The sequence below is a fragment of the Pinus tabuliformis genome, chromosome 3_1, assembly GCF_031772625.1.
Source record: "Pinus tabuliformis cultivar Carrire ecotype Pingquan chromosome 3_1, CPIR1, whole genome shotgun sequence".
In the NCBI taxonomy this organism is placed as follows: Eukaryota; Viridiplantae; Streptophyta; class Pinopsida; order Pinales; family Pinaceae; genus Pinus; species Pinus tabuliformis.
In genome coordinates this window covers 653,491,435-653,517,695 of record NC_142301.1, presented here as the reverse complement: position 1 = coordinate 653,517,695, position 26,261 = coordinate 653,491,435, and the positions used below count along the sequence as shown (strand labels likewise).

At 35.8% G+C, this 26,261-nt stretch overlaps 1 pseudogene; it reads left to right on the top strand.

Annotated features, from left to right (window-relative positions):
- Positions 1-984: 984 nt before the first annotated feature.
- Positions 985-19,143, top strand: LOC149188746 (putative LRR receptor-like serine/threonine-protein kinase At5g48740; annotated as a pseudogene).
- Positions 19,144-26,261: the final 7,118 nt, after the last annotated feature.

Below are 26,261 nucleotides of genomic sequence, written 5' to 3'. Positions count from 1 at the left end.
GAAAGCCATGGACAAATAATATGAACCAATACCATGGGTCATTTTTATTTTTGTTATTATTTTATTTTTACTGAGCTATTTTTATTTGGTTACTTTTATTTTATTTTGATCTAGTTAAAATGTTTATATTATATTACATTACATCTCTATCATATTGGCATCTACCATTACATTAGCCTAGATCCATCTTAACTCCGGATCTATCAAGCTAAAGAGTTCAATGAAAAACTATTTAGTTTATATAAATTAAACTACCATATATATATATATATATATATATATATATATATATTTGATTTAGTCAAAATATTAAACATTATCTTACAATATCTCTACTATAATAAATTGAAAAAAAAATTAAAATATTTACATTACATTATTTATTTATTTAACTCAAAGAAAAAAAATTATATATATATATATATATATATATATATATATATAATTTCTCGCCATCACAATTTTAAACATTAGATTACATCTTATCTATCATCTTCTTATCTACCATAAATATGATAAAGATATTGTAAAACAATTGTGCCTCTCTGCGTAATTACGTTACAACATCTCACACCTCTACCATGCTGGATTTTACCGCCACTTTCTATCATAAATGGAAAAGACGACTCGCAACTATAATTTTGGGGAACACAAAACTCTAGACCTTAACTCGCAAGAGGGATGAGAACAAAAGTCTGGATATGGAAAGTTGTACATGGAAAAGACTTGACTAGCAAGTAGGAGGAAAAAAATTTTGCAGCCAACAAGGGCTGCAATTATGTTGAACATACACATTACATAGACAGTCACACAAACAGTCGAGAAGAAAGTTGTTATTGGACATTCCCAGAGAGGTCACACACAGGCAAAGGCCAAGAAATCATATGTAAAGAACATTTCCAATTTCCTTCGAAACAGGCAACTGTTTGTCTGAATCCTCCTCCTTTCATTCTACTGTTATATCGCCTGAGGACCTTTTTCTAAATGGTTTTGACTATGGACAAATTTCGTTATGGCGAATGGAGAGGTTGCATAGCGCTAGCTGGCGTGCTCTCGAGTTTATTGCCTCTTACTTCTCCTCAACCAGGTATGTACTAATTATGGAACCTAAGTTCACAGTTGCCGGGAATGTTGTAGTTTTTCTGTTGTGTTTAACTTTCAGAATCGTCATTTGAGTGTCTGCTTGAATCACCATTTCATGTCTTTTTGATGAATCGTCATATTTGGTTGACAAGATATGGTTTTATTAAAAGTAATTTCTAGTCGTGTGGAAGGATTTTTACGTATCGATTGTGGATGGAAAAGCAATCGAACTGGAGAAGACAAAGTAACATGGGTTACTGATACTAATTATATAGACGTCGGTCAGATAGCACAGGTCGTGAAAGCCTATGATTACAGCGACGGTTCTTACCTAGAGTTGGATACTCTACGATATTTCCCGAAGCCTCTGAACAAAAGCTGCTATCAGTTGTCTGTGACCCCTAATATACCTTACCTCTTAAGGCTGTGGTTTAAGTTTGGAAATTACAGTGGATCCGGACAATTGCCAAGCTTCGCTTTCTCTATTGAGACACTGGATCTGTTAGCTATGGGAAACATAGCGATCTCAAATTCAGATAAAGCACTTTATAATGAAACAATATTTGTCAGTTCTGGCACAGTGCTGTACATCTGTTTGATCAGGACCTCGGAAGCTGATGATCCCTTTATCTCTGCTATCAAACTGAGGACGCTTCAACAGGGCATGTATGGACAGGCTAAGCCAGGAACGATGTTGATGTCAGTATGGAGATGACGTTGGCGGAACATTAGGTGAATATTTCCAACTGTATATATTTACCTCTAATTAAAGAAGTAGTGGTATAAAACGCTACTTGTTTTATTAATAAAAAGGTAGCACATGGGACATTTTCTATCTTTCCATCTTGGATTATATAATTTATCCAAATTTTTCGTAATATTAAAACTTTATCGCAAAATATCTTTGAGTTTGACATCCTTTGCTGTACAAAACAAACTGTTCAAAATTCTACTAACTTTTACCAAAAATATTCCTATTTCTGTTGAATAAAAATCGTTTCAATTGCTATCACTTTCCAGATCACAACAAAAGAAACTTTCATTCTCGGTTGCTTTTATGAGTAGTTGATAGTGCTGGATGAAAGTGCTTGTCAGAGTTTTAATGCCGTTCATCCAATTGACTAAAATTGGAGGATTGAATTCATTTGGTAGCTTAACCCATTTTAGATACACTAGATTTATATCTGATTAATTGGTAATTATTTGGCCACTTTCTGTTGGAATGGTAATTTCAACTTGCAGATTTTTCCTCTGCGGTGCGATCGCAGATCGCATATCGCACTTCCCTTCTTGTCAACCTTCACCGTGTCCTTTGATTGTCTGCGATTGCGATCTTGCAATGCGATCTGATCGCATATCGCAAATTGCATGATTTAAAGGTTATAAGAGCGGTGGAACATCCTTTCTCTTCTTGCGATGCGATGGTGTGATAAGCCATGCATTAAATTTCAGCAAGATATTTTGAGGCGTGTAATTAACGATATTTACTAGGGTTGGTAAATGTAGGTGAAATTTTAAATTTTATTATTTTTTATTTCACGGAAGTGGGGAAAGCAACACGTATTGTAAAGATATTTTGTGTTGTTCATTATATATATAAAAAAATGCAAGAGTAGTCGGGACGTGTGTAGAGTATTAGCAAGAAGGGTTCTTTCTTCTCTGCAACGCACAGCAGTGCTGAAGATATAATTTTCTGAGATAGTGGAATCAGATTCTGGAACTGAAGTTCCTGTTGTAAATCCCTCTGAGTTGAGGAAGACAAATTCTGTAACAATTTTTATTATTATTTTATATGATTAAAGATCCTGTAGAAAACCAGAGCGTTGTTCTCTGTGCAAAATTTCTTTTGTGTTTGAAATTGACTGGAAATTTCCATCATGGTATCAGAGCTAGTCTAGTCACTCAGTGAGTCAAAAAAAAAACAAGAGTTTGTTTTTTCACTGTAGGAGCTGTAAGAAGCTTATAGAGCAGATTTTTTTTTTCCAGCAGAGAAAGTTTTTGCTTGTTTTTTTTTTTGGGTCAGTATCTCTTCTTTATTTACATAGATTAAGATGGTAGATGCTGGAACTGGTTTGACGAATCCCCAACTGCCACAGTTTAATGGGAAAAATTATAGTTATTGGCCCATAACAATGAAAGCATTGTTTGCTTCTCAAGGAATATGGGAGCTGGTTGAAACAGGCTATGCTGAACCTGCAGATGCAACAGCACTGGCTGCTTTGACAGTAGCAGAAAGAGACCAGTTGAAGAGTGACAAGAAGAGGGATGCCAAAGCCCTCTTTTTCCTCTTCCAATCAGTGCATGAAAGTGTTTTTCCGCGGATTGCAGCAGCAACAAAATCTAAGGAGACATGGGATATTCTCAAAACTGCCTATCAAGGCATGGAGAAAGTGAAGACTGCAAAGTTGCAGATGTTGAGGAAAGACTTTGAAAATCTTAGCATGAAGGAATCTGATACAATAGATTCATTCTTCACTTAGGTTATTGGCTTGATAACCCAGATAAGATCTCATGGTGAGATTCTTGAAGAAAGAAGGATTGTAGAGAAAATCTTGAGAATTTTACCCTCAAGGTTTGAATCTATTGTGGTAGCAATAGAAGAAACAAAAGATCTCTCACAGTTCACGGTAGATGAGCTGAGTTCTTCTTTTTTGTCTCATGAACACAGACTAAGTAGAGGAACAGATTCCTCTTTTGAGCAAGCATTCAAGACTCAGATGTCTTTTGGCCAAGGAAAAGGTCGAGGCAGAGCAAATAACAGAGGTCGTGGAAGAAGCCAAAACAGAGGCAGAAATTATCCTGCAAGCACAAGCGGAAGGAGCTGCAATCAGAACCAAGATGAAGGTTCAAGCAAACAGCAAGCTCATGGACAAAGGTATGACAAATCCCAAGTCCAATGTCATTATTGTAAGAAATATGGGCACTATGCCAATGAATGTAGGAAAAAACAAAGTGACATGAATAATAGGCAGAATGCTAATTTTGCAAATGAAGAAGATAAGAACCCAAAGAACGTGCTGTTAACATGTAACATAGCACAAGACAAACAAGAAGATTTTTGGTTCTTAGACTCAGGTTGTAGTAATCACATGACTGGAAATATAGCAATGTTTGCCAATCTGGATGAAAATGTGAAATCTGAGGTAACAACAGGGACTGATGATACGATATCTGTCAAGGGTAAGGGCAGAGTCAGTATCCGAGCAAAAAATGGAGAACAGATGATTGTGCCAGATGTATACTATGTACCTGGTCTGAAATGTAATCTTTTGAGCATTGGACAGCTCATAAACAAAGGTTACAACGTGTTCTTCAAAGATGATTTGTGTACTATCAGAGACATACCTCCAAGTAAGAAGATCATTTCACAGGTGTAGATGACCAGCAATAGAATGTTTCCTCTCAAACTCAGAGCAGATTTGAAGGAAGGAAGAACTATTGCAGCTGTAACACAAGAAGTCTTTAAGGAACAAGTGAAAGATATGAATTGGTTGTGGCATTTGAGATTTGGACATCTCAATTTCGGAGGCCTGAATCTGTTGCATAGAAAGGGAATGGTAAAGGGATTTCCGTTGATTGAGAAACCTGACAGCGTTTGTGAAGGCTGCATCTTGGGCAAGCAACACAAAGAAAGCTTTCCAGCAGGAAAGAGTATAAGGGCAAAAGCACCCTTGAAAATTGTTCACTCTGATGTGTGCGGACCGATGCAAACACCATCATTTGCCGGAAATAAATATGTTTTAACTTTCATTGATGATTACACCAGAAAGACATGGGTGTATATGCTGAAACAAAAGAGTGAAGTGTTTGAGAAATTCCACCACTTCAAAACTCTTGTTGAGAAGCAGTGTGGGCATTAAATCAAAGTGATCAGAACAGATAGAGGAGGAGAGTACATCTCCCTAGACTTTCTGCGTTTTTGCAGAGAGAATGGCATACAAAAGCAGTTCACCACGAGGTATACACCTCAGCAAAACGGAGTTGCTGAAAGAAAGAATAGGACCATGCTTGACATGGTCAGAAGTATGCTGAAGGCAAAACATTTGCCGCATGAGTATTGGGCAGAAGCTGTTACTTGCGCAGTTTACATCTTGAATAGATGCCCAACTAAAGCTGTCATGAACAGAATACCAGAAGAGGCATGGAGTGGTCAAAAGCAAACTGTCACTCACATGAGAGTATTCGGTTGTGTGGCATATGCACATGTACCGGATCAGCTAAGGAAGAAGCTTGACAATAAAAGGGAGAAGTGTGTTTTTATTGGCTATTGTGATGAGTCAAAAGCATACAAACTTTATAATCCATCCACCAAGAAATTGATAGTAAGCAGAGATGTGCAGTTCATTGAAGATGAAGCTTGGGATGGAAGCTTAGAGAAGACAGTGAATGTGAAGACAATTGTGTCTCACGAAGAAGAAGAGGAAGGGACAGAAGCAAATAATCCTTCCTTGGTTGGTCCTCCTCCACCACAACAAGTACAACAAACCACACCACAATCTGGAATTCGAACAGCCTTAAGAAGTCAAGGAAGTGCTTCTCCAAGCACACCACAGGGATCAAAAATACCCTCAAGTTCGGATGGAACTCCTAACACACCAAGAAGACGAAGATTCAGAAATCTAAATGAGATTTATGAACAAGGAGAGGTAAGTAACAATACCGGTCTGAATTCATTATTCGCTTTATATTGTCATGTCGATGACCCAGTCCATTTTGAAGATGCTGTAAATGAATATAAATGGATTGAAGCAATGAATGAAGAAATTGGTGCAATTGAGAAGAGTAAAACATGGGAGTTAGTGGATGTCCCTGAAGGCAAAGATGCCATTGGAGTTAAGTGGGTCTATAAGACCAAAAGCAATGCTGAAGGTAAGATTGACAGGCACAAAGCAAGACTTGTTGTGAAAGGCTACAAGCAGCAACAAGGCAAAGACAATGATGAAACCTTTGCGCCAGTAGCAAGGATGGAAACAGTAAGAACAGTGTTGTCTATTGCAGCACAACACAAATGGAAGATTTATCAGATGGATGTTAAATCTGCATTCCTGAATGGGGTGTTAAAAGAAGAGGTTTATGTTGAACAACCGCCAGGCTATGAAGTTGAAGGACAAGAGCATAAAGTTTGTAAACTGAAGAAGGCTCTTTATGGGCTGAAGCAAGCTCCAAGAGCATGGTACAACAGAATAGATGCTTATCTGATTGACAATGGGTTTGATAAGTGTGATGGTGAACCCACACTCTACATAAAGGATAATGATGGTAAGATTCTTATTGTTGTTTTATATGTAGATGATTTAATTTTTACTAGCAACGATGCTTCTCTCATTGCTGATTTTAAAGCAGTCATGAAAAGTGAATTTGAAATGACTAACTTGGGCTTCTTAAGATATTTTCTTGGAATTGAAGTAGACCAAAGTGAAAATGGTGTTTTCATTTCTCAAGCTAAATATGTAGAAGCAGTGTTAAAGAGATTTAACATGCAGAACAGCAAAGCTGCTATAACTCCAACTGTAATGGGGTTGAAATTGACCAAAGAAGACAGCAGCAAGGATTTTGATCCAAAATTATACAAGAGAATAGTTGGCAGCCTTATGTACTTAACTGCAACTAGGCCGGACATTATGCACGCTGTGAGTTTAATTTCCAGATTTATGGAAAGACCGAAAGAGACTCATTGGCAGGCAGCCAAGAGGATTCTAAGGTATGTGAATGGAACGAAGGGGCTTGGTATTTTATACTCCTCTTCTGAAAGTTTCATGTTGACAGGATACACTGACAGTGATTGGGCTGGAAGTGCTAATGATAGGAAAAACACATCGGGATATGTGTTTCATATGGGATCGGGAGCCATCTCATGGGCTTCGAAGAAGCAACCAGTTGTGGCTTTGTCAACAGCAGAGGCAGAGTATGTGGCAGCAACAGCGGCAGCATGCCAAGCAGTGTGGCTGAGAAGAGTTCTCAGAGATTTGTGTCATGAACAGGAAAATGGCACAACCATTTACTGTGACAATAGCTCGGCAATAACATTGTCTAAAAATTCTGTTTTTCATAAAAGGACAAAGCACATAGACACCAAATTTCACTTCATACGTGAATTGGTTAACAATGGTGAGATTGTTTTGCAGCACTGCAGAACAGAGGATCAGCTAGCTGATATCTTGACAAAACCATTGGCAAAGAAAAGCTTTGATCATTTCAGGAAATGCCTGGGTATGCAGAAAAAACCCCGCAATTAAAATTAAAGGGGAGTGTTGGAATGGTAATTTCAACTTGCAGATTTTTCCTCTGCGATGCGATCGCAGATCGCATATCGCACTTCCCTTCTTGTCAACCTTCACCGTCTCCTTTGATTGTCTGCGATTGCGATCTTGCGATGCGATCTGATTGCATATCGCAAATCACATGATTTAAAGGTTATAAGAGCGATGGAACATCCTTTCTCTTCTTGCGATGCGATGGTGTGATAAGCCATGCATTAAATTTCAGCAAGATATTTTGAGGCGTGTAATTAATGATATTTACTAGGGTTGGTAAATGTAGGTGAAATTTTAAATTTTATTATTTTTTATTTCACGGAAGTGGGGAAAAGCAACACGTATTGTAAAAGATATTTTGTGTTGTTCATTATATATATAAAAAAATGCAAGAGTAGTCGGGACGTGTGGAGAGTATTAGCAAGAAGAGTTCTTTCTTCTCTGCAACGCACAACAGTGATGAAGATATAATTTTCTGAGATAGTGGAATCAGATTCTGGAACTGAAGTTCCTGTTGTAAATCCCTCTGAGTTGAGAAAGACAAATTCTGTAACAGTTTTTATTATTATTTTATATGATTAAAGATCCTGTAGAAAACCAGAGCGTTGTTCTCTGTGCAAAATTTCTTTTGTGTTTGAAATTGACTGAAAATTTACATCACTTTCAATACTCCCCACAAAGCTATAATTTTTGTTTTACTATTATAGCCTTTCCCACCTCCCACCAGAAATAATAGAGTTTATCAACCTTAATATAAATAACTACTCCACAACTACATGCTCTACCAACATAAACACCATAAAAAAAAATCTACCGAAAATAATTGCCATAATTCTCTAAGCTTGAATTTTCTCCCACCTTTACTTCTCTTACTTCCCTTCATTGGCTCGGCCCAATTTCGTTAAATTGGCTACGGTCTCGTAACAAGCAAGCTACTGTCTTGTTAATGTACTCATGCGCCTCCCATCCTTTCTATTCAAAAATGATAACATTAAGCTTCATATATATATATATATACCACCGATACCATAACGCTGAATGAATTTCAATACGAGAGACAATTTTGATGTAGTAATGTTCACCATTTTGAGATATTTTTGGAATTGGCTAATTTTATAGCAAACAAATTCCATTTTTAAATAAAATGGGGCTCAAAGAGATTCAAAAATCTGGTTATAAATAGAACCAAAATTTTAAAAATACCCTGAATTTAGGATAATCCAATGTTACGTGGGTCGAAAAACTTTGTCCCCACAGTTTTGCGCGTTAGGCCCAGATACATGGGTGTTTCGAAATCACCAAATATTCTGACTACTTAGATCACCGAATACTGACCAAGAAAGAAATATCACTCTTAACATACTCTTGAACTTCTTCCAAGTAATGATGAGTTGAATGGTCTCTTATGGATTAAACAGGTATCCTGAAGACGAGCTTGACCGGATCTGGACATATAAATCAGATTTAAGTTTTTCTGATAATCATTTTTTACAGTTTGCAAGTTGTAAAGAGCCCATTTCAACAAATAATACCAGCAAACATCCTCCATCTGTTGTGATGCAAACGGCAGCGGTTACTACGGGATTCAGTTTTCAATTCACAGTAGACCAACGGTCATAAATTATTACTGCTCTTATATTTTGCAGAGATCGAGCGGCTAAATATCTCTCAATCGAGATCTTTTTACGTTGAAATAAACAGCGAAATACGGTCTGAAGCCATTAGTTCATTGAGCAATTATTCTACCTTGGAACGAACATTCATTAATAATCAAACAGATGACTGCTACTTTACTTTGGTCAACACAAGTGACGCTACTAGTAATCCTATAATCAACGCTGTTGAGACTTACATAGTAGTTGACACCGAACCTGCAACATATGCACAAGATCGTAAGTTACCTTCCTAATGTTTTGAGACTGGAATCGTTGATATTATGATCCAATCTCTAACCAAGTTCTTTTGATGATGCAGTAAAAGCGCTTGAGTCTATCAAAAGCAGGTTTGGCATGAAAGGTTGGATTTCTGATCATTGCTTTTTGGTCCCGTGGAATGGAATTGCATGTGAGAGTAGTACTACTCTACCCATAAGAATTTCGGAAATGTAAGTTAAATTCTTCGATATGTTTCGAGCTGAAATCGTATGACTGTCCAGATTCAATCGTGAAATTTTATATTGACTAAAACTTGTTGCCAGCAATCTGTCAGGGAAGAACCTTACAGGATTGGTGCCTAATGATATTGGACAGTTGACCGCATTAATTAATGTGTGAGAAGAAATTAACCATATTTTAAGCCTAGTTGGACTCAAAAGAATTCTGGATGCGGTTGATGGAGGGGAACACAGTTTGTATCTGAATATTATATATCAAATCATAATATATGTGCAATGAGGGGAATTTCTGGTTATTCCAAACAGAATACAGTGGAAAAATCCTCTGTTTCCACTGTTCAGAATTTTCTGATAAATTCTGAAACAACAAAAATATGAACAGAGAGTAATACTCTGTTTTCTGATAATTCAAAAACACAAAACCGAGCATAAAATAATGCTCTACTTTGCCTCAGGATCACAAACTGATCAAAATAACATTCTAGTTTTGACACAGGAAAATACTCTGTTTTTAACTCAGAAAAACAGAAAAATTCGTTTGCTGGAAACGGTGTTTCAGCAACACAGTTTTTTTTTCAGTTGCTGAAACAGGTGTTTCAGCAACGGTGTTTCAGCAACACAGTTTTTTTCAGTTGCTGAAACAGGTGTTTCAGCAACGGTGTTTCAGCAACAGGAAATTTTGACGTCAAGTATTTTTTGAGTTACGAGCTGTTTCAGCAACTAAAAATTTTGACGAAATAACTTTTGGTGAAACAGAAACGCACAGAAAGGAATTTCAATTTATGAAAATAAACCAACACATAAAACTAAGTCTTCCTCACGTAGAGGGATCTTCCTAACAGATTACAACAGGAACACTTCAGTTCCAGAAAACATTTATCTCAGAAAATTTCAGCACTGCTGTGCAATACAAAAAAAACTTACAAATCTGCACTTCTGTGCATTTCACTGTTCTGGAAATATTTTTCTTCACGCTGCTGCGTGCTCTCATCCGCTCTCTATCTTTCTCATATATATTTTAATTCTGTTTCTGTTTCTATTTATAGTGCGGGAAAGGTTCTTCACCGCCTTAACTTGCTGATGAAATATCTGTTGTTCATAATTAACAGATTTGATTTCTTGCTGTATTTCTTGAGTCGGTTGTGCTGAAACCCAAGACTGATAAATGCTGTTACGGCTCGAGGCTGGTTCTTATCTCTTTCAGCCGTCTGCTCATTAATACGCTTGCTGAAAAGTAACGGTGTGGCGCTGGATCTGATCTTCTTCATTCAGGCAACACAAAATTAATTAAAGAGTGAAAAGATGGTAATAGCGGTGATTTAATAGATCGAAAAAAAAGGTGGGGCGCCGGATAAAGACAAATGAATAAAGTAAAACAGCTGTTGCTGCACAGCAGTTGGAATTAATATTCCAACACTCCCCTTTTAATTTCAACTGCTGGGTTATCAGTCGTACCCAGAAGTTTCCTTAAAAACTCAAAACTTTTCTGATCCAATGGCTTTGTTAGAATATCTGCAACCTGTTCCTGAGTCCTGCAATGTTGTAAAATGATTTCTCCATTGTTCACCAATTCTCTGATGTAGTGAAACTTTGTGTCTATGTGTTTTGTTCTCTTGTGAAATACAGAGTTCTTGGATAATGCAATAGCTGAGCTATTGTCACAAAAAATAACTGTTGCTGTTGCTTGCTCCTGGCATAGACTTCTCAACATTCTCCTCATCCAAACCGCTTGACATGCTGCTGCTGTAGCTGCCACATACTCTGCTTCTGCTGTAGATAATGCCACAATTGGCTATTTCTTCGAAGCCCATGAAATGGCTCCTGAACCTATGTGAAAAATGTAACCAGATGTGCTTTTCCGGTCATCTACACTTCCAGCCCAATCACTATCTGTATATCCAACTAAATCTGAACATTCTGAAACAGTATAAAATATGCCATACCTTTTTGTACCTTTAACATAACTCATAATTCTCTTTGCTGCCTGCCAATGTGTTTCTTTTGGCTTCACCATGAATCTGGAAATTAAACTAACAGCATACATTATGTCTGGCCTAGTTGCAGTCAAATACATGAGGCTGCCAACTATGCTCTTGTACACACTAGGGTCAAAATCTTTGCTGCTGTCCTCTTTGCTGAGTTTTAATCCCATCACCGTGGGAGTGATTTTTTGCCTTGCTGTCCTGCATGTTAAATCTGCTCAAAACTTCATTTACATATTTTGCCTGTGAAATAAAAATTCCATTTTTATTTTGATCTACTTCTATTCCTAAGAAGTATCTCAGCAAACCCATGTCAGTCATCTCAAATTCTTCTTTCATAACTGATTTGAAATTTTCAATGAGGTAGTCATCATTTCCTGTAAAAATCACATCATCAACATATAACACAACAATTAAAATTTTACAATCTTTTTCTTTGATGTAAACAGTGGGTTCTCCCTCACACTTCTCAAATCCATTCTCCAGTAGATAGGAATCTATCCTACTGTACCACGCTCTTGGTGCTTGCTTCAGCCCATAAAGAGCTTTCTTCAATCTGCAGACTTTGTGCTCTTGGCCTTTCTTCTCATAGCCTAGAGGTTGCTCAATGTAGACCTCTTCCTTTAATACTCCATTCAAGAATGCTGACTTCACGTCCATTTGGTAAACTTTCCATTTGTTTTGTGCTGCTATGGACAGCACTGTTCTTACTGTTTCCATTCTTGCAACTGGTGCAAAAGTCTCCTCATAATCTCTCCCATATTGCTGCTTGTATCCCTTGACAACAAGTCTTGCCTTATGCCTTTCTATCTTGCCTTCAGCATTACTCTTGGTCTTGTAGACCCATTTAACTCCAATGACTTCTTTACCTTTTGGTAGCTCAACTAAATCCCATGTCTTATTTCTTTCTATGGCATTCATCTCCTCATTCATAGCTTCTATCCATTTCTTATCTTTAATTGCATTTTTCGAAATGAACAGGGTCATCAATACAAAGCAAACAAAGAATTCATTCCTTCTTCATAAATATCACTTAAACTTCTGAATTTCTTACCTCTTTCATTCGGTGTGCAAGTGCTTGTAGATGCACTTGAATTTCCTCCTTGTGGTGTGCTTGGAGAAGCACTCTCATTTCTCCTCAAGGGTGTCTCTTGCTGTTCTGTTGTTGGCGCTGCTGTTTGGGGATGTGTTTCAGCCAATTCTTCATCATCATCATCATGAGACAAACAGTTTTTAACATTAACTGTTTTCTCTATGCTTCCATCCCAAGCTTCCTCTTCAATAAATTGAACATCTCTGCTCACAAAAAACTTCTTGGTGGATGGGATATACAACCTGTAAGCTTTGGATTCTTCACTGTATCCAATGAAAATACATTTCTCCCCTTTGTTGTCCAATTTCTTCCTTAGCTGATCTGGAATGTGTGCATAAGCCACACAACCAAAAACTTTCATGTGGGTGACTCCTTGCTTTCTCCCACTCCATGCTTCTTCTGGCACTTTGTTCATCACTGCTTTTGTAGGACATCTATTCAAAATATATACTGCACAGTGTACAGCTTCAGCCCAATAATCATTTGGCAAATGCTTTGCCTTCAACATGCTCCTCGCCATATCCATGATTGTTCTGTTTTTCCTTTCAACAACTCCATTTTGCTGCGGGGTGTACCTTGCTGTAAATTGCTTATGAATTCCATTTTCCCTGCAAAAACGTAAAAATTCTTTGGAGATATACTCACCTCCTCTGTCAGTTCTCAAAACCTTGATACGCAGCCCACTTTGATTTTCTACAAGTGCTTTGAAATTTTGGAATTTTTCAAACACTTCACTCTTATTCTTCAGAAAATAAACCCAAGTCTTTCTGGTAAAGTCATCAATAAATGTTAGAAAATATTGGCTGCCTGCAAGTGATGGAGCTTGCATCGGTCCACATAAATCTGAGTGGACAATTTCTAAAGGTGCTTTTGCTCTTATGCTTTTTCCTGTTGGAAAACTTTTTCTGTGTTGTTTCCCCAATATACAACCTTCACAAAGGCTGTCTGGCTTTTCTATCAGTGGTAATCCTCTTACCATTCCTTTTCTACTCAACAAATTAAGACCTCCAAAGTTGAGATGTCCAAATCTCAAATGCCACAACCAATTTTCATCCTTTGGTACGCTTTGGAGAGCCTCTTGTGTCACTGCTGCAACTACTTCTTTATTTTTCAGATCTGCCCTTATTCTGAGAGGGAACATCCTGTTCCTTGTCATCTTCACTTCAGCAATACAACGTTTGCTGGGTAATCTGTCCATGATGGTGCATACATCATTCTCAAAGAAAACATTGTAACCCTTCTGAATAAGCTGTCCAATACTCAAGAGATTACACTTCATTCCAGGAACATAATAAACATCTGCTATGGTTTTCTTTTCACCTTTCTTTGTAAATATCTTAACTTCTCCTTTTCCCATAACAGAAATTTTACTATCAGTCCCAAGTGTGACTTGTGACTGCATACTCTCATCTAAAGCAGAAAACATGGCTATGTTTCCTGTCATATGGTTGCTGCAACCAGAATCTAGAAACCATATATCTTCACTGTTTGTTTCAGCCATATTACAAACTAACAACACATTATCTTGACTGATATTTTCTCTAGTGATATTTGCACTAGATCTATTACTCATATCATGCTGCTTTTTCCTACATTCATTTGCATAGTGCCCATATTTTTTACAATAATAACATTGGACATTGGATTTTTCATACCTTTGTCCTTGAGCATGATGTTGTCCACTTTGCTGGCTGCTGCCATGGCCTTGGTTCTGATTTGGGTTGCTGCCTCTTCCTTGAACGTTTGCTGGACTGTTTCTTCCGCCTCTGTATTGGCTTCTGCCTCTTCCTCTCTTGTTTCCTCTGCCTTGACCTCTTCCTCTTCCAAATGACATCTGGGTTTTGAAGGCTTGCTCTAGAGATGAGTTTTCATTTCTACTCAACCTCTGCTCATGAGTTATCAGTGATGCATGAAGTTCATCAACTGAAAATTTTGAGAGATCCTTTGTCTCTTCTATGGTGGTGACAATCACATCAAACTTTGAGGGTAGGCACCTCAATAGTTTCTCCACAATCCTCCTTTCTTCAAGAGTTTCTCCATGAGACCTTATCTGTGTGACCAAACTAATTGCTTGTGTGAAGAATGAGTCAATATTGTCTGACTCCTTCATACGCAGGTTCTCAAAATCTTTCCTCAGCAACTGTAGTTTTGCTGTCTTCACTTTCTCCATGCCTTGATAGGCTGTCTTGAGAGTTTGCCATGCTTCTCTGGATGTCTTGGCTGCTGCTATCCTCGGAAACACACTCTCATGCACTGCTTGATATAAGAATACAAGGGCTTTTGAGTCCTTCTTCTTATTGCTCTTCAACAACTCTTTCTCTGCCTGAGTTAATCCAATAAACTCTTCTTCATTTGCTGGTTCTTCAAATCCATATTCAACAAGTTCCCATAAATCATGTGAAACAAACACGGCTTTCATGGTTATTGCCCAGTAGTCATAATTTTTCCCATTGAACTGTGGGAGCTGGGTATTAAACATACCCACGCTGGTACTGGCCATTCTTGCAATACTTGACTGTAAAAAAAAATCACTTAATTGTCTTCAGCAGCTACACAAAAAAAACTAATCTGAAAAATACCTTGACAGCGTTTTCACTCTGCTGGATAATTTGCTGCAGCAACAAATCTTCTTTCAGCTTCTTTGATGTCTTCAAAGAGCCTGAACAAGCTCTGATACCATGACGGGAATTTCTGGTTATTCCAAACAGAATACAGTGGAAAAATCCTCTGTTTCCACTGTTCAGAATTTTCTGATAAATTCTGAAACAACAAAAATATGAACAGAGAGTAATACTCTGTTTTCTGATAATTCAAAAACACAAAACTGAGCATAAAATAATGCTCTACTTTGCCTCAGGATCACAAAGTGATCAAAATAACATTCTAGTTTTGACACAGGAAAATACTCTGTTTTTAACTCAAAAAAACAGAAAAATTCGTTTGCTGTAAACGGTGTTTCAGCAACACTGTTTTTTTTTTCAGTTGCTGAAACAGGTGTTTCAGCAACGGTGTTTTAGCAACACAGTTTTTTTCAGTTGCTGAAACAGGTGTTTCAGCAACGGTGTTTCAGCAACAGGAAATTTTGACGTCAAGTATTTTTTGAGTTACGAGCTGTTTCAGCAACTAAAAATTTTGACGAAATAACTTTTGGTGAAACAAAAACGCACAGAAATGAATTTCAATTTATGAAAATAAACCAACACATAAAACTAAGTCTTCCTCACGTAGAGGAATCTTCTTAACAGATTACAACAGGAACACTTCAGTTCCAGAAAGCATTTATCTCAGAAAATTTCAGCACTGCTGTGCAATACAAAAAAAACTTACAAATCTGCACTTCTGTGCATTTCAATGTTCTGGAAAATATTTTTCTTCACGCTGCTGCGTGCTCTCATCCGCTCTCAATCTTTCTCATATATATTTTAATTCTGTTTCTGTTTCTATTTATAGTGCGGGAAAGGTTCTTCACCGCCTTAACTTGCTGATGAAATATCTGCTGTTCATAATTAACAGATTTGATTTCTTGCTGTATTTCTTGAGTCGGTTGTGCTGAAACCCAAGACTGATAAATGCTGTTACGGCTCGAGGCTGGTTCTTATCTTTTTCAGCCGTCTGCTCATTAATACGCTTGCTGAAAAGTAACGGTGTGGCGCTGGATCTGATCTTCTTCATTCAGGCAACACAAAATTAATTAAAGAGTGAAAAGATGGTAATAGCGGTGATTTAATAGATCGAAAAAAAAGGTGGGGCGCCGGATAAAGACAAATGAATAAAGTAAAACAGTTGTTGCTGCACAGCAGTTGGAATTAATATTCCAACATGCAACATCATTTGTGTTGAAATGGCAGGTCTCTGGATAATAACTCTTTTATGGGGAATCTGCCAAATTTCTCCAGTTTAACCAAGTTGGAGAGATTGTAAGTTTCTTCTCAACATTTCAATTTTCAGTTTGTTTGTTTTTTCAACATTCAACTTTCAATTTGTCTGTTTTTAGTGAGCATATACATTTTCATAAAACCATAATTACTTTGCTAATTATGTAGATATCTACAAAACAACAACTTGAGCGGCACTCTTCCTTACTGGTTATGCGATCTGAAAAACCTAAAAGAGTTGTACGTCGCCATTTTTCTTCTGATTCCATTTAATTTTTGACACATTTTATTCGAAATTTATTTCCACAATTTTATTCAGAATTAGACACGATCAAAGTAGTAAATATGGCAGTGTTTATTTTCATAGGAATATAAATAATAATAATTTTAGTGGTGTAATTCCTATCCAACTTCTTAATGGTTCATTGAAATTCAGGTAACCATATCGTATTTTATATTCCTTATGTTTTGACATAAATCATTAGAGATTTCAATTTTTCTTTCCTACTTTCTATAAAAGAAATGTCATCGACAAATTAAGACAATAATCAATCCAGCTCAGATTCTAGTTAATCGTACTGAAGGACGTTCATGGATAATCTCTATCTTTGGTCTACTGCAGTTACTGTGGAAACTCCTACTTAACTATGCATAAGGGGAAATGCATTCTGCATACTACAAATAAGAACGAAGGGAAGGTTTTAATCGGAACGATAGTCGGCGGTATTCTAATCATCGCTTCAGCAATGGTAGCGGCAATTGCTGTGTATTACAACAAATTCAGGAGAAAGGAACAGGGTGTTGCTGACAAAAGAAGGGGGCAGGAAATGGAACCTAGATCTTTCTTGTACCAAGGTTAATAAATACTAATAATATTAAATATATTGTAGTACGATACATAATGGTAGTCATCCCTGTAAATGAAATTAGCTTATATTAGCTTAGATTGATTGATTGATTGGTGGTGCTGTGATTCTCAATAACTTTATTTTCCCTTCATTGGTTACAGATTATTAGATGGTTATGGTTCCAAGTTCAACGAAATCCCAAGCCTTCACTCTAGATGAGATGATAGCGGCCACACAGACCTTTAGCCAAGAGATCGGGCGAGGGGGATTTGGATCGGTGTTTTTGCGTAAATTGCCCCAAGGAAAATACATCGCCGTCAAAGTGCTCTCACAGTCCTCGCGACAAGGAGTTACAGAGTTCTTAAATGAGGTGATTTTCAGATATATCTTCAATCATGTAATATGGTTCAATTTGGATTTAATGCAAAAATGTGTTACCACAGAATCATAGTTTAAATCCATTTATGAGTAATCTATTTATTGTAAAATTCACGCGAACTGTTATTTGACGAACAGGTTGATCTTCTTTCGAGAATCCGTCATAGAAATTTGGTCTCTTTACTAGGCTATTGTAACGAATCAAGAGAAGTTATGCTTATCTACGAGTACATGTCAGGAGGCTCCCTAAGGGATCACCTTTATGGTAAATACTTCTGCTGAGAGATATATATTTATTTGAGTTGATAAAATAGCCAAGGTAATAAACACGCATTCTTTTCCAGGTCCTAATGCACATTGTTCCCAACGAAATTGGAGAACCAGGCTCAAAATAGCTTTAGATGCAGCACAAGGTTACTCTTTCTCTTAGTTAATTTGATGCAAATTGATTCTTTTTATCTAAATGCGCGTTGTAAAGTATCGAGAATAATAAAATAGCCCTAAATTTCTAGATTTCTACTTAATATTACAAAGGACAAATAATGAGAAACGACATATCTCACTTATACACCTGTGGTTTCTATTCAAAGGACTGGAATACCTGCACGTCGGTTGCACCCCAAAAATAATTCACAGAGATATCAAGACCGCCAACATCCTTTTAGACAGTGATTTGAATGGAAAAGTAGCAGATTTCGGCCTTTCAAAGATGACTGATGATGTGGAGGCCACTCATGTTACGACTGCCGTAAAAGGAACTGCAGGATACCTGGATCCAGAGTATGTTGGACATATATAGGTTGCACCTGTTTGCAATGCTCTGATGCTAAGAAATTCATGGCATTATATGAGTAGAGACAATTTCATTTTGCTTTTCCATTGTACTTCCCTAATTTTTTGTGAGACACTTGACAGGTATTTCAAAACTCAAATGTTGACGGAGAAGAGCGATGTGTATAGTTTTGGAGTGGTTTTGCTGGAGGTCATATGTGGTAGATAACCCATAGATTTAAAACTACCTGTAGAGCAACTGAACATCATTAGATGGGTAAGTAATTTTACCATCAATAAATATTTATAGGAATTCCTATAGTGCATTTCTCCAAGACTAACAATAATTATCGGCGTATCTATAGGTGACACCTTACGTAATGGACAATGATAATCCTGGCAAAATAGCAGAAATCATCGACAAGAAGTTGGATGGAGGTTACGACATGATGTCTATCACTGGCGTTGCCAAAGTAGCGATGAGATGTGTTCACGATGAACCGTCGGGTAGGCCGAGCGTGAGTGAGGTAGTTGCAGAGCTGAAAGAGGCTATCAAACATGAGGATCATCGTGCTTCTATAATTTCAGTTTCAGAGGAAATTGTTGGTGAAAGTAGCGATTTTGTGTCAGGCTCGGTCTCTTTATTGACAGGTTCGAGTGGACCTAGAGGAATGGTGTGGAGTGATAATAGCTCCAACATAAGTCGGGACGCTGGCGAAGAAGTCAAACATTCAATACGCTTCTAAATTTTATATCCCAAAGACGTGGAACTTTTCAGTTTCTTCCTTGAAGATAACGTAAATTCTAACTATCTCGGCAAATGCTGGGTGGGGCATGCACTAACATCCTTGTCTATAAAATTTGACGATGTACCTGCATTGTTATTTTCATGTTATTGGTTATTTATTTTCGTGTTATTAGTTATAAGAGGAAAGTTTTTTAATTGTATTTTTAGTTTTATTTGGGTTCGAAAGATAAATTAGCAATTCCACCAACATCATCATCGTCATCGAAGTTAAAGATTAGTAAATCAAATGTCACTTAAATATAGAAAATGAATGATTACATTATGCAAAATCTTTTACCCTCTTCTAATAGGCTCCTCTTTTTCCATGCGTTTATCATCTTTTCATCATTCCTGAGTGATTAAAAAAAAAAAAAAATCATTATTTAATCCTAGATTCATCCTATAATCTTAAATTGTCGAAATCATGACATTTACTGTTAGACTGTTACTGCATTAGCCAGAGGCCACGCTGTTTCCAGGGACCTCCTATGCAGTCCCAGAAGGCCATAATGAAATCTAGTAGCATGCCCACAAGTGCAGAAACAGGAAAACATTCAAAATCTCTTAAGTGCAAGACGAATAGAAAACAATCGAAATCTTGTCCTTCATCAAATCTATTAACTCAGTATTGCAGCCAGAACTGTAAACAGTTGAGGTTATAAATATCATAAATCTACCATTAAATAGTAGGCCAACATAATACGTTCAGAATCCAAAATTAACAACGGAGTTATTTTACCCTGTATAGAAGAGATTTCTGCTATATTATATTTAAATATTTTTATACAAAAATAAAAATAAAATAAAATAATATATTTAAACAAAAATTAATTAAAAAACTCATATTTAATAATTTATAAATATAATTCCAAAATATTAAATAAAATTAATTTAAAATATTATAAAACAATTTAAAATTTTGGACATTTTTAATATCCAATAATGTTAACAAAGTCTAATATATTAAAATATGTTTTTATATCAAAATGCAAAAAGTCTAATATATTAAAATATGTTTTTATATCAAAATGCAAAGCCAATAAAGAATTTATTTGCAGTCATGTTTTCCTTACACTTAATTATTATTTGTATTTTAATATTTTCCATACACTTTTTTTTACTAATATTTCATATATATAAATAATGTGTCTTTTTTTATTTCAAATTTATAAATATCATTTCAAAATATTTAATAAAATTAATTTAAAATATTATAAAACAACTTATTTTTTTGATAAACATCACATTTTTAATATCCAATAATGTTAATAACAGCCAATATATTAAAATAAATTTTTTTATATATCAAAATGCAAAGCCAACAAAGAATTTATTGGCAATCATGTTTTCCCTACACTTGGTTATTGTTTGTATTTTAATGTTTTCCATATACCTTTTTTTACTAACATTTCATATATACAAATAATGTGTTTTTTTTTTTCAAATTTATAAATATAATTCTATAATATTTAATAAAATTAATTTAAAATATTATAAAACAACTTAAAAATTTCTTTGATATACATCACATTTTTAATATCCAATAATATTAACAAAACCAATACATTAAAATATTTTTTTATATCAAAATGCAAGACCAACAAAGAATTTACTTGCACAAACTCATATCACTATTTAGTAAAACCTCAAGTCTAAAAGGAACGGGAATATTCATAAATGAAGATCTCATTCCAGAAGATCAAGCAGAATTAAGAAAAGAGGTTCAAAAGGTAAAAGAAGCTAGAAAGGAAGGAAAATGGGCAATAATCAGAAATAAAAAAGCCTTTATTCGAGATAGAAACCAAAAAGATAGTAATAAATAGCAATTGAACATGCTCCAGATCCTTTCTTGGAATTGTCGGGGCTTTCCATGGAACAAAGGCCCCAAGCTAAGTTGGATCTCAAATGATGTTGATATTATTTTGCTTGTTGAAACTTGGGAGCACGAAGAATCTAAGGTCCCTAACATAGATGGCTTTACGCTATGGTCTGCCTGGAACAAGCGATCCTCCCATAGAGGCATTAGGGGAATAGCTTGTTACATTAAGAAGAACATCTCCCCCCATGCTAGGATTTATAAAAACGACCCTCACAACCAATATAGTTGGATAGAGATTAGTGACATTAATAATAAAAAAACCTACATAGCAATATGTTATTCTCCCCCATCAATTCTAACTTCTATAAGAAGAAGAATATAGATAAAAATAACCCTTACAATGGTTTAGAGAATGATATTTCTAGCCTAAGGAATGAAGGTAATATCCTTTTAATAGGTGACTTTAATGCTCGAACTTCAAACAACCAAGCTATTATTCTAAGAAATCATTCCAACCCTAATCCTCTTTCGTTAGAAAAAGACCCTACTCTGGCTAGTAGGTACAAAAGGAGCTCTGAAGACGTCAGGGAAAATTTGTTCGGGTTGGAGCTAGTCAAGCTCTGTAGTGCTCAAGATCTCATAATTTGCAACGGTCTAAAGAAGTGGCCCAATTCCAGCAAGATGCCTTGCATCCATGGACTTGGTAGCAACGTGGTAGACTATGTTATTTCCAACCTCCCATTATACAACGAAATAATAAATTTTGACATCTTAAATGACCATGAGCCTGACTCTGATCATAGGCCTTTACTTATAGCTCTCAATTTTGTCATGCATAGAGATCCCACAAAAAATAATCATTATAACCAAAAGAACTTAATATTTGATAGAAATAAAAACGATATCTTTCTAAATGAATTAAAAACTAATCTGCTTCCTTTATCTAGTATAGACAACATAGAATACCTCTATCATAATTTTACTACAACCCTCTCATATTCTATTAACAAGTTCTCAATTGAAGTTTCAAATAATAAAAGAAATAGCAAAACCAACCCATGGTATGACAAAGATTATAAAAGTGCGAGGAGAGCAATTAAGGAAGCTATTGATGGATCTCTTAAAATGGACAAGATAAAAATATACAAATCCCTAACTAAACGGAAAGAGGCAGCACATTCGTCAAAGATAGGAGAATCTCTTACACCTCTCTAAGGTAGCTCCTAAGAAATTTTGGAGGCAGATTCTGACTAGGAAAACTAAAGATAATAATAAAATTGCTCTTCACGATTGGAATTCCTATCTTAAAAAGCTTTATGAATCTCCAAATGTCATGGATAACTTGGAAACCCTACTCACAACGAAAGAAGTTTTCTCTTTAGAAGACATTGAGTTTGGGGTTAATCGCCTGGCTAATGGGAAAGCTAAGGACATTGAAGGTTACCAGGTGGAAATCTTAAAAACTGGAGGTCCTGTCCTCATCGCCCACATCCACAAGCTTTTCAATCAAGCAGTCAAGCAAGGGTTCCCTAAACCTTGGACTGAGAGCCTCATTATCCCTATTTTTAAAAGTGGGGATACAAATAACCCCTCTAATTATTGGACAATTATGATCAGCCCTCTCTTAGCCAAGTTATATGGTAGTATTTTGGAAAAGAAGTTAAGCATATGGCTTGAAAGTGAAGGTAAGCGGGCTAAAGGTCAAGCAGGTTTCAGAAGGCATCACTCAACAACAGACCACCTCGTTACGCTTAGGATCATTGTGGGGGAATGCCATAATGATAAATCCAATTTCTTTTGTGTCTTTGTGGACTTTAGAAAGGCTTTCGATACGGTTCCTAGATACAACCTTTGGAATAGATTAGAAGAGCTAAAGGTTCCTTTCGAGTTGAGAGCTGTCGCTATAAGGTTATATGAGAATGTAATTGCCAAGCTAAAGAGCAATGAGGGGTGGTTGAAAGATATTAAGTGTAATATCGAAGTTAAACAAGGTTTCCCCCTCTCCCCTACCCTATTTTGCATTTACATCGACAAGCTCGAAGGCTATTTAGAGGAAGCAGGATGTGCTGGCATGATATTCGCTGGGATAGTCATCATCCTTCTTCTCTATGCTGACGATATTGTTCTTCTTGCAAGGTGCCCATCTGATCTTGATAAGCAACTCAGGCTTCTTAAGGATTTCTGCTCTACCATGGGTATGACTGTTAACACTAACAAAACAAAACTTATGATTATCAAATCCAAGAAGGACACTTATGCTAATTTTATGTATGACAATAATAACTTGGAGGAAGTGTATTCTTACAAGTACCTAGGAATTGATATTCATCACAAGCTCAACTGGAACTATAACATTGAGAAAAGGATCAATGGGGGGTGGAAAGCTTATTTTGGTCTTGAAAATAATTGTAAAACAACAAACCTCGTATTGTGGGATAAAAAAAAGTTCCTCTTTGAAACTTTAGTCACTCATGTTATCTTATATGGATGTGAGGTTTGGGGTTGCAGCATCTCTAGAGAATCCTGGAGAAAGATTGAGCAAATCAGAAGCGTTTTATAACGTATAACCTGAAAATTAAAAGGAATACACCCTATCCTATTCTCCTTATAGAAATAGTTCTTTCCCCTATCAAGAGCCTAGCTATGATTAGGCTTCTACTACACAAGCACAAACTCAATAACATAGGAGATCATAGAATTCCTAAGCTAGCTTTAAATTCCAGCCAAAACCACCTAAGGCTCAAATGGGGGTGGTATAAAGACACGAGGGCCTGGTTAAACTATTGGGAGATCAACGAGAATGATGCATTGCAAAACATTAATAACATTAAAGATATTGTTACTTCTAAGTTCAAAGAAAAAATGTGGTGTGAGAAAGATTTAGCAGCTAAAAGAAAATTAAGTTATTATAAGAAGGTCATCAACCCCACCCTAGAAGATCAAAAGTGTCTCTCTATTTTAACTAGCTCAAAGAAGAAAATTAATATAGCAAAGATTAGAACGAATTCTCATGAGCTCCATAGTGAAACAGGTCGTTGGGCAGTTCCTAAAACACCATGGATGGAAAGGATCTGCCATCTATGTGAGAATAGGAACATCGAGGATGAAAACAACTTCCGCTTAGAGTGCCCCACTTACAACCACATTAGATCTCAATTTCATAATCTTTGTCACAATACTAACCTTCCTAGCCTTTTACAATGTCAAAATTATAGTGAGCTCGGGAGGCTTCTCTCCAAGATTTTTGAGCATAGGAATAAAATCTTAAATCAGACTAAATAATTTGTTTCTTTAGGTCCAATAGACCAAATTTTGGTCTCAGCGGACGTTAGCCATCATCATCATCATCATCATCAGAATATTTATTTATATTAAAATGCAAGGCCAATAAGAAATTTACCTGCATTCATTACTTTCTTTGCACTTAGTTATTATTTGCATTTCGATGTTTACTTTCCTTGCACTTAGTTATTATCGTCATTTCAATGTTTTCTGCGGGTCCTTTTTTATAAGACATTTCATGTATAAAAAAAGATATTTTCCTTGCACTTAGTTATTATTTGCATTTCAATGTTTTCCTTAAGCTTTTCTTTTATAAGACATTTCATATATAAAAAAGATAGAATCATATAACTTTTCATGTGCAAAAATAGAATTTGTGTTATTTCTTCAAATGTGAAAATAACTTTTGCTCTTTTGACAACCTTTCATATGTAAAAATAAATTGTCTTAAATGTTTATTTAACATTTAATATGTAAAAATTAAATATGTGATTTTTTTTGTCAAAAGAATTTAAAAAAAAACCAATGTGTTAAGAAAAAACGAACAAACCTAATTAATATAACAATCTATTTCATTGTATCTATTATTGCATTAAACGAACATAACCAATAAATATGACAATCTATACACGCTTTTTGTAGTTTAGATATAATTTGTTTCTTAGAATCATTGGATTGATTTTTGTATTGTAAGTGGAAAGTACGTCTATACATTCGTTCCACTAGATCCTCATAGTTTTGTAAAAAAAATCCCCCTTTCTTTCCACTAGATTCCTCATAGTTTTGTAAAAAAAAATCCCCCTTTCATTAACCTCCAGCACCACTCCAGGTGAGCTAAGAACCAATTCATTGTCAGTTATATGTTCTATAATTTTTTCTTAGAACAACTTTGATCTTTTGCTTCGTTGTTTCTCTTTGTACAATATTAAACATATATGAACTAATAGATTTCCTTAAACATGTTATCTGATATTCTTAAGTATATTATTAATGAAAATTCAAAAAAAATCTCATATTGCATAGTATTTTTTCATTCACCTGATTCATCATTTTGTAATCTTTCTATACGCTCTTCTACACTAATATAAATACTTTTATCGACCTTCTTCATTTTGTGCCTCTGCATGACAAACACCAACCAATACATATTGGCTAAACTTACATATATTTCAAGCATATTAATTTTGTAAAGAATTTACAAAGAAATTGATGGTGTGGTCACATGTTGTGGCTAATGAAAGTTTGGAGGAAGACTTGGTTGTTTAATTTTATTAATTGTAAAGTATGTAAGTATTTATATTGTTACAAATACTAAGGAAATTAGAGGATAAGTGGCAAGTGATCCTCCCTGCGTAGAGATCAAGCCAGGTAGTTAGAATTGTTCAGATTAGGATAGGATTTGATTTCTAAATATGTAGTCTATCCCTTCAATTGTGAAGGAAATTATTAGATAGGACATATATGTAATTCCCTTTCTTTTCTGAAAAGGGATTCGAGACAGAGAGACAGAAAGAGAGGATTCACGAGGGAATTGTAAGCCTACGGGCAGATTAGGAACAGAGGCCACTAATTTGTAGAATCAGGCCAGAGAGGAAAGATTCAGGCGAGGATTGAGTAGAGTGAGGGTAAGTTTAGTGTGTGGATTGTATTTTGATATCAAAGATCTTTCATTTCTGTAATCAGGACAAGGCGAGACTCTGTAATCCTTTCATGTTGAGTGAATGACATTGTTGTGTTTATGATTGATTATCGGGTTTGCAGAAACCCTTGTATGCTTTCAGATTCTTTACATTCAAACCGGGTGATTATTCCTTAGTTTTATTATGTTTTAACTCCTAAACGTATGTTTGATGGAAGTTGGGGGCATTATTTTAAATATCATTGTTTGATACGGGTCGGCGAAGTCTTTTTACATGGTTTTGGTCTCACAAGCTAAAAACTCAAATTACACTAAAAATGGGTGCAAATGATCAGGT